This window comes from Canis lupus, chromosome 35, assembly GCF_048164855.1.
Source record: "Canis lupus baileyi chromosome 35, mCanLup2.hap1, whole genome shotgun sequence".
NCBI classification, from domain to species: Eukaryota; Metazoa; Chordata; class Mammalia; order Carnivora; family Canidae; genus Canis; species Canis lupus.
The window spans coordinates 29,450,317-29,466,467 of NC_132872.1; the positions used below are offsets into that span (position 1 = coordinate 29,450,317).

At 37.8% G+C, this 16,151-nt stretch overlaps 1 long non-coding RNA gene across 1 annotated transcript in view; it reads right to left on the reverse strand.

The window, feature by feature from the left end:
* LOC140625214 (uncharacterized) overlaps positions 1-16,151 on the reverse strand; it is a 125,235-nt gene that overhangs the window by 108,378 nt on the left and 706 nt on the right. The gene's annotated exons all lie outside the window — the stretch shown is intronic.

Here is a 16,151-nt window from a genome sequence, read left to right on the forward strand (position 1 = left end):
TTTTTAGGAAATATTATATGAGTAAAAATTTGTTATGTAGTTTTTATGGGATATTTATTATCAAAATAAGAAATTCACTGATACAGGTAATATTATATACTTACTAGTACATTTTAAAGATATGATAAAAGTTAGGAATGTTTGGATGATCAATAATCTTTTCCTAAAATATTTTTGCTGTGTTAGGCACCATGTTAGAATTAGAGGTTTCAATCATGAAAAGGAAACAGGCCTGACCTAAGGAAAGTCATTGTCTGAAAGAGTAGAAAAGTCACTCAACCATTACAGAGTTTGAAATCTAAGGACACAGTGCAATGAGGTATAAAAGACAAGCACCTAATGCAGGTATATAGATCAGAGCAGACTTCTTCAGCCTCAGTGTAAGTAGTAAGTGGGCCAACTGAAAGAAGTGAGGTGGACATGGAAGTTCCCTGGCAGAGGAGATGCAATCAGAAGACCTGGAGGCAAGGAGCTGGACAGCAGAAAAGGTCGTGGACAGCAGTGGGGGAGGGGGTTGTAAAAGTAAGGATGGGAAGATGATGAAAAGATTGTGTGCTCTGTTCAAGAGTTTGGGATTCTACCCGGAAGAAAAGAGGTCATTCAAGTTTTAAGCAGGAAAGTGACACAGTCACGTGTGTGCATTATAAAGATGATGTCAGGTGCGATGCAGAGAAACAGATTAATTAGATTGAAAAAAGAAACTGACTTTGAGGATATTGCAGAATATAGAAAGAGATACTGGTGTCTTCTAAACACTTAAAAGTGGACATAGATCGGGCATAGTGAGACTAGCAGAATGTGGTAAATGAATAAATGTGGAGATAGGGGAAAGGGAGAAGCCCAACAGCAGAGCTAAGATAATATCAAATCCCTTAAATTGGGTAACCAGGAAGATGGTATTCACTACGATAGGATCAGTAGGAAAAGACTAAATCTGGGACATAAATGTGAATTGAACCTTATGTACATTGCATTAAGGATGCCTAAGCCATTCAATTAGAGGCATCCTGTAGACAACTGGACACACAGGTTTGAAGCAAAGAAAAAAGATCTGGTCCATAGACTGATCATCAGTATATATATGGCAATTGAAATAAAGGGAGTAAATGCGACGGTTCAGGGATACTATCTAAACTGACAAAAGGAGAAGGTAGAGGATGGAGCTGGAATAATACCAACAATTAATGCTAAAGAAAAAAAAAAGTAGCCAAGGATGAAATCAGAAAATGAGAAGTAAAATGTGATGAAAGCCACAAGAACTGTTCTGAAAAATGAATGCATTAATGCTACTGAGTGGTCAAGGATGATGAAGAACTGGAAAATGTCTGCTAGACTCATTAGCAAGAATATTACAAACCAACATGGTAATAATGTACCTGTAGGCTAGTTTGCAGTGAATGACAGTGAAACTAGTACCTTAGCTAGTTTGCAGTGAATGACAGAAGGTAAATTTCAGAAAGCAACAGTAGACAACTCTTTTAGATAAAGCTTCAGAGATACTTAGCATATGTGCTGCCAAAGCAAGCACCAGCTTCAGAGATAAAGAGAGACATAGAAGAGACACAAGATTATCTTCTATAGTCTGGCATAGTTAAATGTTCATTAGAGATGAGAGTAAACAATGACTTTGAAGATACGGGATAGAATCAAAACAGCTTCCAGGTGAAATAATAAACTTTTAAGGGAGTGGGGGACTTTTTTTTTTCTTGTGTAAAAAAGAAAATGATGGGTTCAAATATTTTCTTAGTCCAGTGTATTAGTTTTCTATCGATATGTGAAAAATTACTATAAATTTAGTAGTTTACGACTATACAAATTTCTCATCTCACAGTTTCCAGGAATCTGGACAATGGAGCATCTCAGGGACTAACAGAGCGAAATCAAGGTGTTGGCTGGGGCTGTGTTCTCACCTGAGGTCCTATTCTAAATTCACTGGTTCTTAGCAGAATCTTGCTCCTTGCAGCTGTGAAACAGGTCCCTGCTCTACTGGTGGCTGTCAGCCAGGTGTTGTTCTAACAAGCTCCTTAGTGTGCCTTTCGTGTTGTCCTCTCTATAAGATGGCAATTGCTTCTTCAAGACCAACAAGAGAACATTTGCTGCTTCAAATCTAACCTGAGAAGGCCCCGGTCTCAATTAATGGCTCACCTAATTACATCAGGACCACCCAGGATAATCCCTTGTGATTAACTCAAAGTCAACTGATTTGCAACATTAATCCCACCAGAGAATTCCCTTTACCTTTATCATATAGTGTAACCTAATCACAGCAGTGACATCCAATCGATTCATAGGTCCCATCCTTATCCAACAGGAAGAGATACCACAGAACATGAACTCCAGGAGGGGGAAATCTGAGGGCCGTCTCAGAATCCTGCATAATACACATCAAGAAAAAGACCCTAAATCTTAACTACTCACTTAATATGAGGGTACTCATCTCTAATATTTAGATATGTCGTTTTATATCTATCTTTTATGGAAGTAATTCTCAGTATTAAAAATAAAATCTACAAAAGTACAAATTTACTATTTATTGAAAAAAAAAAGCAGCATCATTAAAAACTATTGGGACCCTCTTAACCTAAAGTTAGGCGAAGAGTATAATCACAGAGAGATCACATTAGCCCACCTAGAGATCTAAATTATGGCCTTCAGTGACATGAAAAAAGAGATAACAGGAAAATGAAGGCAATTATTGCAACTCTGATACAGCTTTTCCCACCTGTCTTAATGAAATTATCCTTGGGAACTTTTGCTCAGCGAAATTATCTTTGGGTTTACACTAATGGCTGACCCTCTTTGGTACAGTATAGACCTGGTGCTTAGCAAGGTAGATCCTCTCTCCCCATTCCCTCATCGGTATGTTCACAAGCACACTTGGTTCTGGACTTTCTCAGCACAGGCAAGGAAATACAGTGTCAGAGACTGTTCCCTTTGGATTCGGAATTTCTTTGGAAAACGAGTGGAAACTAACCAGATGAGAATTAGGTACCTGTTGATAATAAAACCTGATTCTACTCATACCAGCCCTTAAAACATTGATAGCACAAATGAATTGCCACTTACTTTATTCTTCCAGTATTGTACAAAATTAAGCCATAATAAAATTCAAAGGGAAAAACTGAGAAATGATGAAACAAATTTATCTTTGCTTGCATGTAATGTGTCCTGGAAATTGCAACACCTACCAAACAACAATATATAACACAATATCTCCCTCAGCAAATTAGTAAGATAACTCGATTCTAGGACTGTCCAAACAGCGAAATACAGTGCCATTATCAATCTACAGTGTCTTCCGGGGTGTGGAAAGAGGATGAGGGTGGGAATGCAAGTACATCTAATTAAGATATATTTGCCATACATGATCCATGAAAATAATGTAGGAGAGATAAGAGAAGGGAAGATAAAAATAGTACTTCCCAGTAGTTATTAAATCCCCATGTTGTTATACTCGTTATGGTGGATACTTTAATTTTTTATTTACATTCAATTTAGTTAACATAAGTTTCAGGGTAGAATTTAGTGATTCATCAGTTGCATGTAACACCACTGTTCATTACATCACGTGCCCTCCTTAATGCCCGTCACTCAGTTACCCCATCCCCCTACCAACCCCCGACCCAGCAACCCTCAGTTTGTTCCCTACAGTTAAGAGTCTCTTATAGTTTGTCTCCCTCTCTGTTTTATCATATTTTATTTTTCCATCCCTTCTCCTATGTTCATTTGTATTGTTTCTTAAGTTCCACAAATGAGTGAAATCATAAGGTATTTGTCTTCCTCTGACTTATTTTGCCTAGCATAATACCCTCTAGTTTATGATGGATACTTTAAATACATTGTCACTGACCTTTCCAATGCCCTAGCAGGGTAAGTATTTGTCTCAATCTTTAAATTTTTACAATAGGCAGAGACAAGTTAAGAAACTTACCCAGGGACACAGAAGCAGTGAGAAGCTGTAATGTGTCCCCAAGTTTAGCTGACTTCAAGGCCCGTGCGATTTCTCATATATCACTTTGCCTCGGGTAGGAAGGAGTGCTAGTGAGGAGCCTGATGTCATATGTCTCCAGAGCATTGGAGTAGCACATGCTAAAATAACTTCAGACTTTTCTGGTTGCTCAGTGACCTTGTTTTTTAGAGAAGTGCCACAAAACATAAATGTAATATGCCCTATTGCCCTGCATATGATGAGATTATATCCTATAAACTGGTTTATTTTCATATTAATATTTTTTAGTAAGACAGATTTTAAAAAAACAAATACTTTATCCATAAAGCATTTTATATCAGAGATTCCATAGGTGATCAAATTCTTGGATTTGATCATTTCTTTTTTTCCTGAGTTGTTTTTTTTTAAGACCCCAGTTAAATAATGCTCTAAATCTGTAAGGCACAACACCTTAGCTTCCCAGGCTTCTTCCTATGGTTTAGCTTATACAAATCTGTACCATTTTTATTCTGAAAAAAAAATCATTATTTGAGGGAAAAAAAGACACATTATATCAGTAACGTACATATGAGTATTGGGAACAATTCTTTGTGTTATTATAGAGCAATATAATTGCTGTTTCCTCTAGTGTTTCTCTCCTTCCCCTTTGAGAAGCCAACATAAGAGACTTCTGCTTGCATGTCCAGAGCCAAAAACTCATTATGATTGCAGCCCTGCAAGGCAGTGCTGGGAACCAAACTGTGAAATTGTGATTCCTCAAGTGGGGTGTGGGAAGCCCTATGTACTGCTAGTTTTCTAATGGATTGAACCACACAATCACAGCAAATAGAAAACCCTGAAGGCTGATTTTGTGTGTGTGTTTATTTTAGTGGTGTTCAAGAGAAAACTAATCAAGGGGGAAATTTATTAAAACAAATGTTTCCGTGGCCAGGAGATGTCTGCTCTGACATTTGCTTTTCGTTGATGTTTGACATGCATTTTGACCATCCTCTTAAATTTTTATTTTTCCAAAGGATTCATTTTGACAGAGATTGTGAGGAAAGAAAAGTTGGTGGAATTTGTCAGCTGAATTTTGTAAAATTTTATAATAAATCCGATGGTTGGTTGCTCCTTCTCTTGGATAGGCTTGGGAATCAAATGGCCAAAATAATCAACCCTCCGTTCTACTTAACTTTTCTGCAAAAACTATATAAGAAAACAAGATAAATGGTTTAAAACCAACATATAGCATCATTCCTTCTATTGAGCTTCCATATTTACAAAGGGAATTGTGGAGCTCAAGAACTATCTGATGAAAGCTGCAACTTGGATGAGTTAGTGGATAAAACTTCAACTTGCAACTTCAAGGAAATTTATCTAAAGCTATGACTCCCTAAAGTAAATAAATTCATATCAGTTGAGTCCTATCTATATTTGATATATGTTCTTATAACAAAAAGGGCAAACTCTTTTTTTTTAGGATTTTTTATTTATTTATTCATGAATGACAGAGGCAGAGACACAGGCAGAGGGAGAAGGAGGCTTCATGCAGGGAGCCTGACGTGGGACTCGATCCTGGGTCTCCAGGACCATGCCCTGGGCCAAAGGTGGCACTAAACCGCTGAGCCACCTGGGCTTCCCCAAAAAGGGCAAACTTGCTTGTAACAGGACTCTAAAGTGAGCAATAGGTCTGTAATTTTAAGTCAGACGATAGTATTTTAACTTGGTATAGGCCATGGCATGAGATGAGCATAACTCAAGGAACAAGCAGTGAGTGCTCATATGCATTTAAGTGTGAAGAGTAACCAAAGAGAACAGCCATGAATCAGAATCACTCAGACATTCCTTCTTGATTCTTTTTCCCCTCTCTCTGCCATGTGTCTCTCCAGGTCAGATTCTCTATAAATATCCCTCCTCTTTTTTTATTCTTTGATCTTTTAGGCTCTAGGACAAGGATTAAAAGTTAGTAGTGGGTGTTTGCTAGGTCATATGTTAAGAGAAAGTAGGAGTGTGTTTGAGGAGTAAAATTGGAGTAAAACATTATTTCTTACACATCACTCCTTCAAAAAGGTGACCGGTGAGAGGTTCTCAGGTAACCTAAAACCTAGCCTGTATTTGAGCTTAAGTCTCCCCCCAGCACCAGGGAGCAGAAATATTCTCAGAGTGTTCGATACGAGTCCTGTTCCTGGGGTCATGGGTGATGTAGGGGCCTATTCCCCTGTATTCATTTACCAAAGTTTGGTCAATATTAATGATACTCCATTAAAAAATAAATACTTTTAAAAATGGATATTATTTTAAAGAAAGGATATGACAGGTAAAATAAAAGTTAACATTATTCATCATTGAAAAACAGATTGTAAAACATCATTAAAACAGTGGAGATTATTGAAAGACAGAAATAAAACAATAATAATTCAGGTTACACTTGTACACATGTGTGTATGCACATATCTATAATATATTTATGTATTATAAGTGTTTCATCATAAATGTAAAGAGAGAAGCTATTTTAAAATGATGTGCAATAAATGTTGATAAAGGAGCTATATAAAAAGATTGACAAACTACATTATATAAATATGTATATTTATAATGATAATAAAAGTGATTTTACAGAAAAGGAAACAGAATGATATAAATATTTGTTGCAAATTATATGTACATAAAAAATATCTGTACCATATAAAAGGCTTATGCAAATTAGTATGAAAAATGACACTAAAATGTAAAAAAGGATATGAACAATTTAAATTAATATTAGTAAAGTAAAAAATCTATATATAAAAATGTTCAATTTTTGGGGATGTAGCTAGCTAAGTCCTGGCCAATGTGCTATGAGTCAGAGTGCTATGCGGCAGCTTCCTGAATCCTACCTCAACAGACAGCCGTCACAGGCCTTCCCTGATTTCTATGTTCCTTAATCCTGCTACCTCGGCTTCTAGAAGCCAACTTAGACCAGGCCACCATGTACAGTTGACAAAGCCATATGAATGGAAGGAGTCTGAGTCCTTCAAGACAACATAGAGCAGAGTCATACTCTCAATCCCATCTCTGGCCTTTCTCTATGTGAAAGAAAGTAAGCAATAAACTATCTTGCATAAGCGGTTAGCTTTCACTTTTCTGTTACTTAAAGCAAAATCTCAACCTACTAAATGCAATGAGGTTACCTCAAAAGCCAGCTAGTTGCAACATTTAAGTCATAATCACTTGGAAATAACTGAGAACCGAGTAGGGACAACAAATATGAGGGCAGTATGACCCCAAGATTGCCAAAGTTGATCCTAGAGCATTCAAATTAGTTGATAAGATCAGGGCCTCCTACTTCAGGCATCCTCAGCTAAGGTGATGAAAAGTGGTTCTTCGGGGACAAAAAAAAAAAAAAAGTTAGATATACAATACTTTGTGGCTTTCCAACATGCCACAGTACAGATAGAGACCTATGATAAGTCTATGGCTTTAACACTGCATCGTGATGGGGGCAGTGATCATGGAAAAAATAAAAGACCAAGGAACATTGCTGAATGTCAGCATCCTCCCCTGCTTGTTCTATCAAGCCAATTGTATTTATTCTGTTGGATTCCATAACTTCCTCAGTTAGCAACTTGTCCTATTGTTTCATTCCTGATTATTTATTTTTCTATCTTCCCACTGGTTTTAAGATTATGATTTTGGGGGGCACCTGGGTGGCTCAGTTGGTTAAGCATTGACCTTCAGCTCAGGTCATGATCCTGTGGTCTTGGATCCAGCCCCACATTGGGCTCCCTGTCCAATGAGGAACCTGCTTCTCCCTTTCCCTTTGTCCCTCCCCCGCTTGTATTCTCTCTGTCTCTAAATTAATTAATTAATTAATTAATTAATTAATTAATATTTTTAAAGAGGATTATGATTTTTGATTCTGCATTTACAACACACTGCTTGGCACATAGCAACAGCACAAAAAATGTGAATGGCTGAATGAGCCACCAAGGGGCATTTTTCCTGTAAGTCTAATGCTCCAGCAATTCTCACTCATCAATAGACATAACTCTCCCTTTACTTGAGTAATGACAAATGAAAACCACTGAGAGCACACAGCATTGCTCAAAAAATATGTCAAATACGTTGGTAAAAGAATCCAGTACAGCCACAAGAACACCTTCATTTTTACTTATTTTTACCAATTTAGGTTTTCCTGTTAAAAAGAAAAAAAAAGATTTAATCTTCATATTCATTACTACATAGCATTTTCTCTTTTAATCTCAAAGATCAAATTGATTTGAAGTCTGTTATTTTAACAATAGGGCAGAGTTTGATATTTGGAATTTTTATAAACATTTCTGAAAAGGCCACAGCTAAATAGAATCTAAGCTTTTCTAGTTTACAGGAAATATCACAAACATTATGAACTCAAATCTTTTTACTAGTGGTTTATGCTACCAATGGGGCTCAATCATGCAGAATAATTCCACTTAAAAATAGTTACCAAACACCTAGTGCATGTGAAGTGTTGTGCAAGGCCTAGAGGGGATATAAAGCAAAATAAAGCAGAGCCCATCTTCAAAATTCTTACATTTTATTTGGGAAACTGCCATGTGAGGTAACATAGTTTAAGTGTCATGCACAATATACATACAGATGTTTGAGAATTTGAAAGAAGAGCATGTAAAGTTCATGTGAATAAAATCTCATGGATAGGTTGGCTTTTGAATCATGCTTTGCAGTTGGAAGAGGATTATAAAAGAGGGAGGTGGGGAGATAATGCATGACAGACTGAATAGCACAGAACCAAATAATAGTAATAATAATAATAATAATAATAATAATAATAATACTTTTCAAGAAGAGTGCAAGACCTTGGATTTATATGTACATTAAATTTGAGAAGCAGATTTAGGCATCTGTAGCTAAGTGAGAGAAAACAAGTAGCAAAGTAGTTTGGAGCCTTTCCTAAAGAAATTACTATGCTTTGACAGAAATCCACCATTAGCCAGTGGGGACCATTGGCAGCCGTTATCCAGTGAACAGGAGCTAACTTGCTTAGGCAAATTAGCTTAACGTATGTTTGTAGAGTAATGTACAATGACTTTCAGAAGCAGGGAGACCAGCAGTTCATTCTTGCAATGGCCTGGAAAGAGTTAATACAAGATATGAATTAGGATTATAGGAACAAAATGCAAAAATGAGACTGGATGAGAACACTTTTCAGAAGTAAAATTTGCAATTCTTGACAGCTTTTGAATTTCAAGGGCAAGGGAATAATATATGACAAGAAAAAATGATTACTAGGTTTTGAGCCTGAGTAACCAGGAAAAAGATGTGACATTAATAGAAAAAGAAAAGTAAGGAGGTCAGGTTGGTTTAGGGTGTTGTGAGTTTTCATACTTGGACATATTAAACTTGATAGACCAGCAAATGTCAAAATGAGCTTATTTACCAGGCAGTGAGAAACGCCATCTCCAGTAGTTGGGAAAAGGCCGAAAGTGCTATAAATTACGTAAGCAGAGATGATTGCGGAAATATTTGAAAAAAAAAAAAAAAAAAGAGTATGGAATGAAAAGTAAACGCATCCAGGAAAGAAATTTGGAGATTGCTAATTTCAAGAGATAGGAGAAAGAGACCGAGCAAAAGTTCCCACAGGATATGCGGGGGAAACTAGACTAGAATACACCACCAAGACAAGAAAATCTGCTTTTCCAAGAGAGAATCGGCCAGCATGGCAAAGGTGCCCAGGGGCCACGTAAAAGGATGCTACCTTATGACAACTGAAATCAATTTTGGTAATCAAACACTCATTACAATTGTAAAGCTCTCTTAGAGCACAGTAGCAACTGCTTTTCCCAGTGTCACTAAAGCACCACAAAGCATTTGGTAATGCAAAACAAACACGAAGGGATTCTGGTACAAATATCAATGCAACAATATTAACACGTTCCCGTTTATTTGGTATTGTATCTGGGACAAAAATAGTAATTTGTAGTTTCTGTACATGACTTTTGAGGATCCATATGGTAACTCAGTCTCTTTGAAGCCATTAACAAGCTGGGGAGGGTTTCGCTCATTGTCGTTACATGAATAATGATGTAAATTAACCTGCATCCTGAACAGAGTTACAAAAAAAATTAGCAGCTGTTGGACTTGCTTTGTAAACATCAGAAAGTCGTAACTTCTCCGGTTTCACTTCTTTTTCCTGTTGTATACTGCAAGAGCTGAAGAAACCTCTAAGGCATCCTAGGGACTTGATGTATATTCAATATATTCCTGAAATACCTTTTAGCTGGTCAACTTGCTTAAATAGAAGATGGATCTGATGGATTCAGGGAGTGAAAGCAGCAAGATGAAGAATGCTGCAATGAGCTGGAGGTCCCATGTACGTAGCAAAAAGGGTGAATTGGGTTCAAAATACTTTATTGGGGAGAGACTCCAGATACACGATAAGAGGCAGGAAATACAATAGAACATGCCCAGCCAGGCTCTTTTGCCCCAGGGAATGACAGATTGGAATAGCCACACTGGTCTTAAAGCAGTCTTATTTTTAGAAAAATGTTAAGGAAAAATTGACACCTTCTACTGGGGAATATCCTGCAAATATTAACATGAGATTATCAGATCTCTGCCACTGTTAAAAATAACACTTAATTATTTTTAAAAAATAGATGCACACACCCAGGTCCTTCAAGGGGACTCTCTCTTTCCAAAGAGTCTGGGCTACCTCATTACTCAGGGACTTAGAAGTCACTTGAAGCCCCGCCAGGGAAATGCGTGTCAATCCTAGCAAAACCACAAGCCATAGAAGACCTGGGCGTCAGGGCCCGCACTGTAGAAAGCTCTCGTTCTACGGCAGGTAACAGAACTCACTTTGAGCACGTGTCAAAGACGGTTGCAAGGGACCGATTTACCGTCTATTCTCAAATATATTCAGTAATATACAAGAAAACATTAAACCAAAGCTGGCTTTTTCCTTGGCTTCTTAACTCTTACTAGCAGAAGCAGATAAGACGACTAACTAGACTAGCCCGTCAGGATAAGTGATAAATGAATGCATTGCTGGTTAACCTCATAGCTTTTCTTAAACACAGTACTCGTTTCATTTATGGAAAAATCTGAAATAGCTGATTGGCCTTAGTGACTCTACCATTTGGTCAGCCGGTGGTACAGTTCATATAAGAAAGCACCATAAATGCTTTATTGTTCCCCTTGATATACCCTTTCACAAGGTAAGTACTGATCTCTTACATCTCTAAAGAAGTGACTAGTTAAATTCCATATCATTATAAATCTATTAAGGAGAAGCTAGACATGAGCCATGGAAGGAACCCTCAGATGCAGAGTCCCAAGCTCTTGAAGGGGAATGATGAAGACATGAGCTAGAGGCCAGGATGGTCATAAATATATACATATTTATGTATATGTGTATATATAGAGAAATATATACACAACTACACATTATGAGCCTGAAAGCTCAACATCCTGACCTTAGAGCTTCCAAGAACTTAGGTTTTGGAGATCAAGAGCCACAGGCACAGAACAGGCTCCCTCCTCCTCCACCTCTCCCCCCACCCCCACCCCCGGGTGACCCCTAGACTCATTATAACAGGTTTGCATTGTGGGGACAGCTCCACCTACAGAGAAAGGCTGCCCTACGATGGATAGTAGAGACCTTGTAGGCCCAAAACTCCCCCTCCCAACCTGTGGAAGGAGTTCCCCAAATGATCAGAAGCAGATAGCAAACCCCTGTAGCCCAGCTCCTCACAGCCCAGAGAGACCCAAGAATACCCAACCCAGAAACAACCTAGGGGCTGGGTCCTCCTTGCACCCCCTCCTGCTCCCCTACCCTGCCAGTGAACTTGCACTTGAATAAGCTGCTTTGTGCTTGCTGCTTTCCTTCCCGCTGCCTTTATTGGAAGATGGATCCCCAGGTAAACTGCCTCCTGGGGAATCCAGGGCCTGAGACCCCCACTCACACAATGCAGATGCTCTCTCACCCCTAACAAACCTATGTTTTTAAACATATTGATTTCTAAAAAAATTAAATAAAATAAATAAAATAAAACAAACACATTGATTTCAAGACATGCATTTCCTATGCTTACTGGGGTTCAAATTGTCCTATATAGCTGACCCTTGAAAAATGTGTAAGCTAGGCTACTGACCCCTTGTGCAGCCAAAGATCTGCATATCGATCTTGACTCCTCTAAAACTGAACTACCAATAGCCTATTGCTGTCCACAAGAAGCCTCAACGACTGACACAAATTTCGCATATGTTATGTACTATATTCCTACAATAAAGTAAGCTAGAGAAACAATCTTGTTAAGAAAATCATAAGGAAGAGCAAAATGCATTTATAGTATTGTGTTGTAAAAAATCAAGGTAGGAGTGGACCGTTTAAATCTGCATCGGTCAAGCGCCTACTGTATCAGCCAGTGGGAAACTCTTCAGGTTAATGCGGAATTCCTTTTGACAAGATCATAAGGTCTCTGACATCTCCTTTGCTCCCGGTACAAAAGACTGAACAAACTCATCGTGTCCATTTCTCCATTTCTCTTAAAAAGTCATGAGGTATTTCAGCACACGGTTTGGTCACCAGAAGTGTGTGCTGCTGTTGGCAGAGTTGTCACTGTTCCCAGGCCTTCTCAGTGAAGAGTGCACATGTACACACACACACACACACACACACACACATTTATGTCTTTAAACTTATTTTGAAATAGCATGTTTTAACTTGGATCTGTTTTACAGGCATATCATTCTGGCATGCTTTTATTCTCATTCTCTTCGTATTTTGATGATTTGTAATGGGATTTCACCACAAATGCTTTTTTTGTTGTTCTTTGTTATATGAATCATTTTCCTGAACTTCTAGAAGGGACCTTCATTCAAAGAGTATCTTCTAACTCCACAGAGCTCCTTCTTCCAGTATTTGCATATAAGCGTTAGAAAAGATTTTCTACTTCTATTTCCCTTTCCTATTTTTACGCAGACATTCTTTTCTCTTTTCTGTCACTGCCCCTATCCTGACCAATACAATTCTACTTTTGGCAGTTTCTCCCTAGTAAGGAACCCTTGCCTGGTGGGAAATACTGATTAATCAGTTTCAAGAGTTGATGGGGCTGGGGGGCAGCTCCAGCTCCTTAAACTTGGCAATGAGTACCAGCTAGCTGTTTCATGGGTTCCTCTGCTCAGGTCCTATAGTCACTCCACTACTACCATACAATTTCTTTCAATGAAGATGTTGTTGCCACACAGGTTTTGTGACTGTTGATTTGTTTCCACTGCTTAAACTTTGAAATTCAAAGGAGTAGCATGTGACCCACTTTTGTTATATATAAACACTGACAATGAGCTTTTTTGAGTTTCTTTTCCAATTGTTGCCACATGCCCAGAATTTCCCAGGACCTGCTACGTTTAGAAACAGCTATGGATAGAGCTGGAGCTACAGATGTAGCTACAGATGCAAATAGAGTTTCAGGTATAGGTACAAGTCCAGATATAGATACAGACATAATTGGACATAAATATGTACAGATAAACATGACTGACAGAATAAGCATGGAATATATGTTATCTGCTTGATGAGACTATGTGTCTTTTTCTTTTTTTTTTTTTTTTAATTTTTATTTATTTATGATAGTCTCACAGAGAGAGAGAGAGAGAGGCAGAGACACAGGCAGAGGGAGAAGCAGGCTCCATGCACCGGGAGCCCGATGTGGGATTCGATCCCGGGTCTCCAGGATCGCGCCCTGGGCCAAAGGCAGGCGCCAAACCGCTGCGCCACCCAGGGATCCCCCTTTTTTTTTTTTTTTTTTTTGTCGCATAATAACATCACAGAAAACCAAAGCTAGTACTTGCAAGTCAATGAGAATTACTACCATCCTCTCAGGGGCGTTTGGCAGTGGCCACTTTTCAGCATCCCACTGGTATCTAGACCCCAGTCACATCAAGTTCAATGATCTCCTTCGGTTCAGCCTGTTGTACTTTTATCTTCTTTGTAATAGAGAAAATGGCTTACTGTTCATTCTTCTCAACGCTTTGGTTTTGGAGAAGAGTTCCATGTATGAGCTCCAGTTTCCTCAATACACATTAAAATGCAACTCCTACTATTTCCTTACAAACCTCTTTTGTCTGAACAGTGCCTAGCATTTGTTTTTCAAACATTCTTCAGCTTTCATGCTAACATCTAATATAAAATTATAAAAGCCTACTTTGGAGCTATCTAGTCAAAAATTTGACTCTTTCAGAGTCCTTCCTCTATTCTTTTTTTTTTCCCCCTAGGACAACAGCCCTTATCCTCATGTCTCAATTGAAATGAAGTGGATAGTACTTCAACATGTTATCCATTTTCATTTCTCTACACAAAGGCTCCTCTCTGGAGAGTGACAATACACCTGTTTACAGTTGTTGCAATGTTGACTCCATTAGCCTGCCATTCAGTTAATATCAGACTTCTTCATAATTTTGAGTCCTTTATTATAGTATATTCATACCTATCTCATCAATTAAATTTTGGGCTATTGCTATTCTGAAAGAGCAGATGAAAGAAGCAACAGTAACCACTAAAATAACACTTGCATTTTAAAAAATCATTAAACAATAAATTGAGGAATGTAAACATTTAAGTGGATTTGAGCAGACCTCATTGGAATTAGGCAGTGCCAAACTGGCCATGGTTAGGAGTGCTCCACTGACAGGAACAAAAGGAAGACTTGCATAGAGAAGAAGCAGAAGCAAAAAAAAAAAAAAAAAAAAAAAAATTAATTGACTACAGCTCAAGCAGTTGCTGTATTTGGGATGCCTTAGTTGGCTGTTTGTGATTGGTTGTCCTTAAATTTTGCTTTCTAAACCTTGAGGTCTTACAGGCTGAGAATCTGGTTTGCTTATGTAAGCAACTGAGGCATTAAAGCCACCTCAGCCTAATGATCTCCCTGGCTTTCTCCCCTTTCCCGATTTTTTTAAGAGGGATTTCTGAAACTATTCCTCCTGAAAAATGTCCCTTTTTTCCTCTTCGGGTTCACTGCCCGCTCTGCTTTTCCAGTTTTTACCATGTAAGGTAACTGGCACTTGAACACGAGATAAGTATTTGCAGGTGAGTGTTCTCGAATTGTCTGGTGGGGAGGCGGCAAATGCAATGGTGCTTTCCTTTCAGCAAGACTCCCCACCAAGGTTCAAAGCTGCATGGTCTCAAGTCTTCTAGGAATTCAGACAGTTAAGGAAAACCCCATCAAGATCTTTTCCTGAAACTATATTCTAATAAGTGTGTTCCCTTCTTAGTGGCCACCCTTTGGCAAATTTGGCTTCTGATTAGTTTAGTTGTTAATGACCAACAATGAAATCCACGGTACATCAAAAGATACTCCATCTGTTCTTTTACCCAGGGGAGCGAAAACAAAAAACAAAACAAAAACAAAAACAAAAACAAAAAAACCAAAACCCTAAGATTATAAAATCGGGTTTTAAGTGATTCCAATTGTTTATAAATAAAATTTACTCCTATAAATGACTCTGAAGGTTTATAGATAAGGTCAATCTCAATAGACTGCCAAATGGAATCTTAAAAATATTGCAAATTTAATGTCTGTATAATGTGGTTTTAATTTACCCATTAATTTCTGACAGTAAAATTTGAAAGAAGATTTATCATGGAGGAAAATAAAAGTAATTACATTTGTAGAGTCATCCACAATTCTTTCATATACGTATTTCATTTGCTTTTTAATTCTATATTCTCTTTAATGAGCATTTATTCAGTGTTTATCATGTGTCAAGTGTCAATAAGGGAGTACAATGAATTATAATAGCCCTGAACAACCAATGGTGAAGAAGGCCACTCTCTAAAATATAAGGAAAAAGTCTTAGAAAGATTCAGCAGTTTGCCATGCTCATGGATTGGTGAACTGATAATAAAGTCGGAACTAGTAGTCACTTTGTGAGACCATGATTTCCTACCAACTAGTAATACTCCTAGTGGATCATTTACTCTAATACGATAATTATATGTTTATATTTTTTCTCATGTATAATAAAATAAACAATTTTCTCATTAGTTTAGTTGTTAATTTTTTCACTTCTGGCTGTGGAAAAATTTGCTTTCACTTGAAACCAAATTTTCATGCAGATACATGTCCCTGCCATAAAAACATTCTTAAGCACAATCAAATGAACGAACGCAAATTCCCAATTCTAAGTTGGCAAGCTTCAGTCTATGCTGTGTTTGGGAACTTTGGGGTGAAATGAGTTGAAGGAA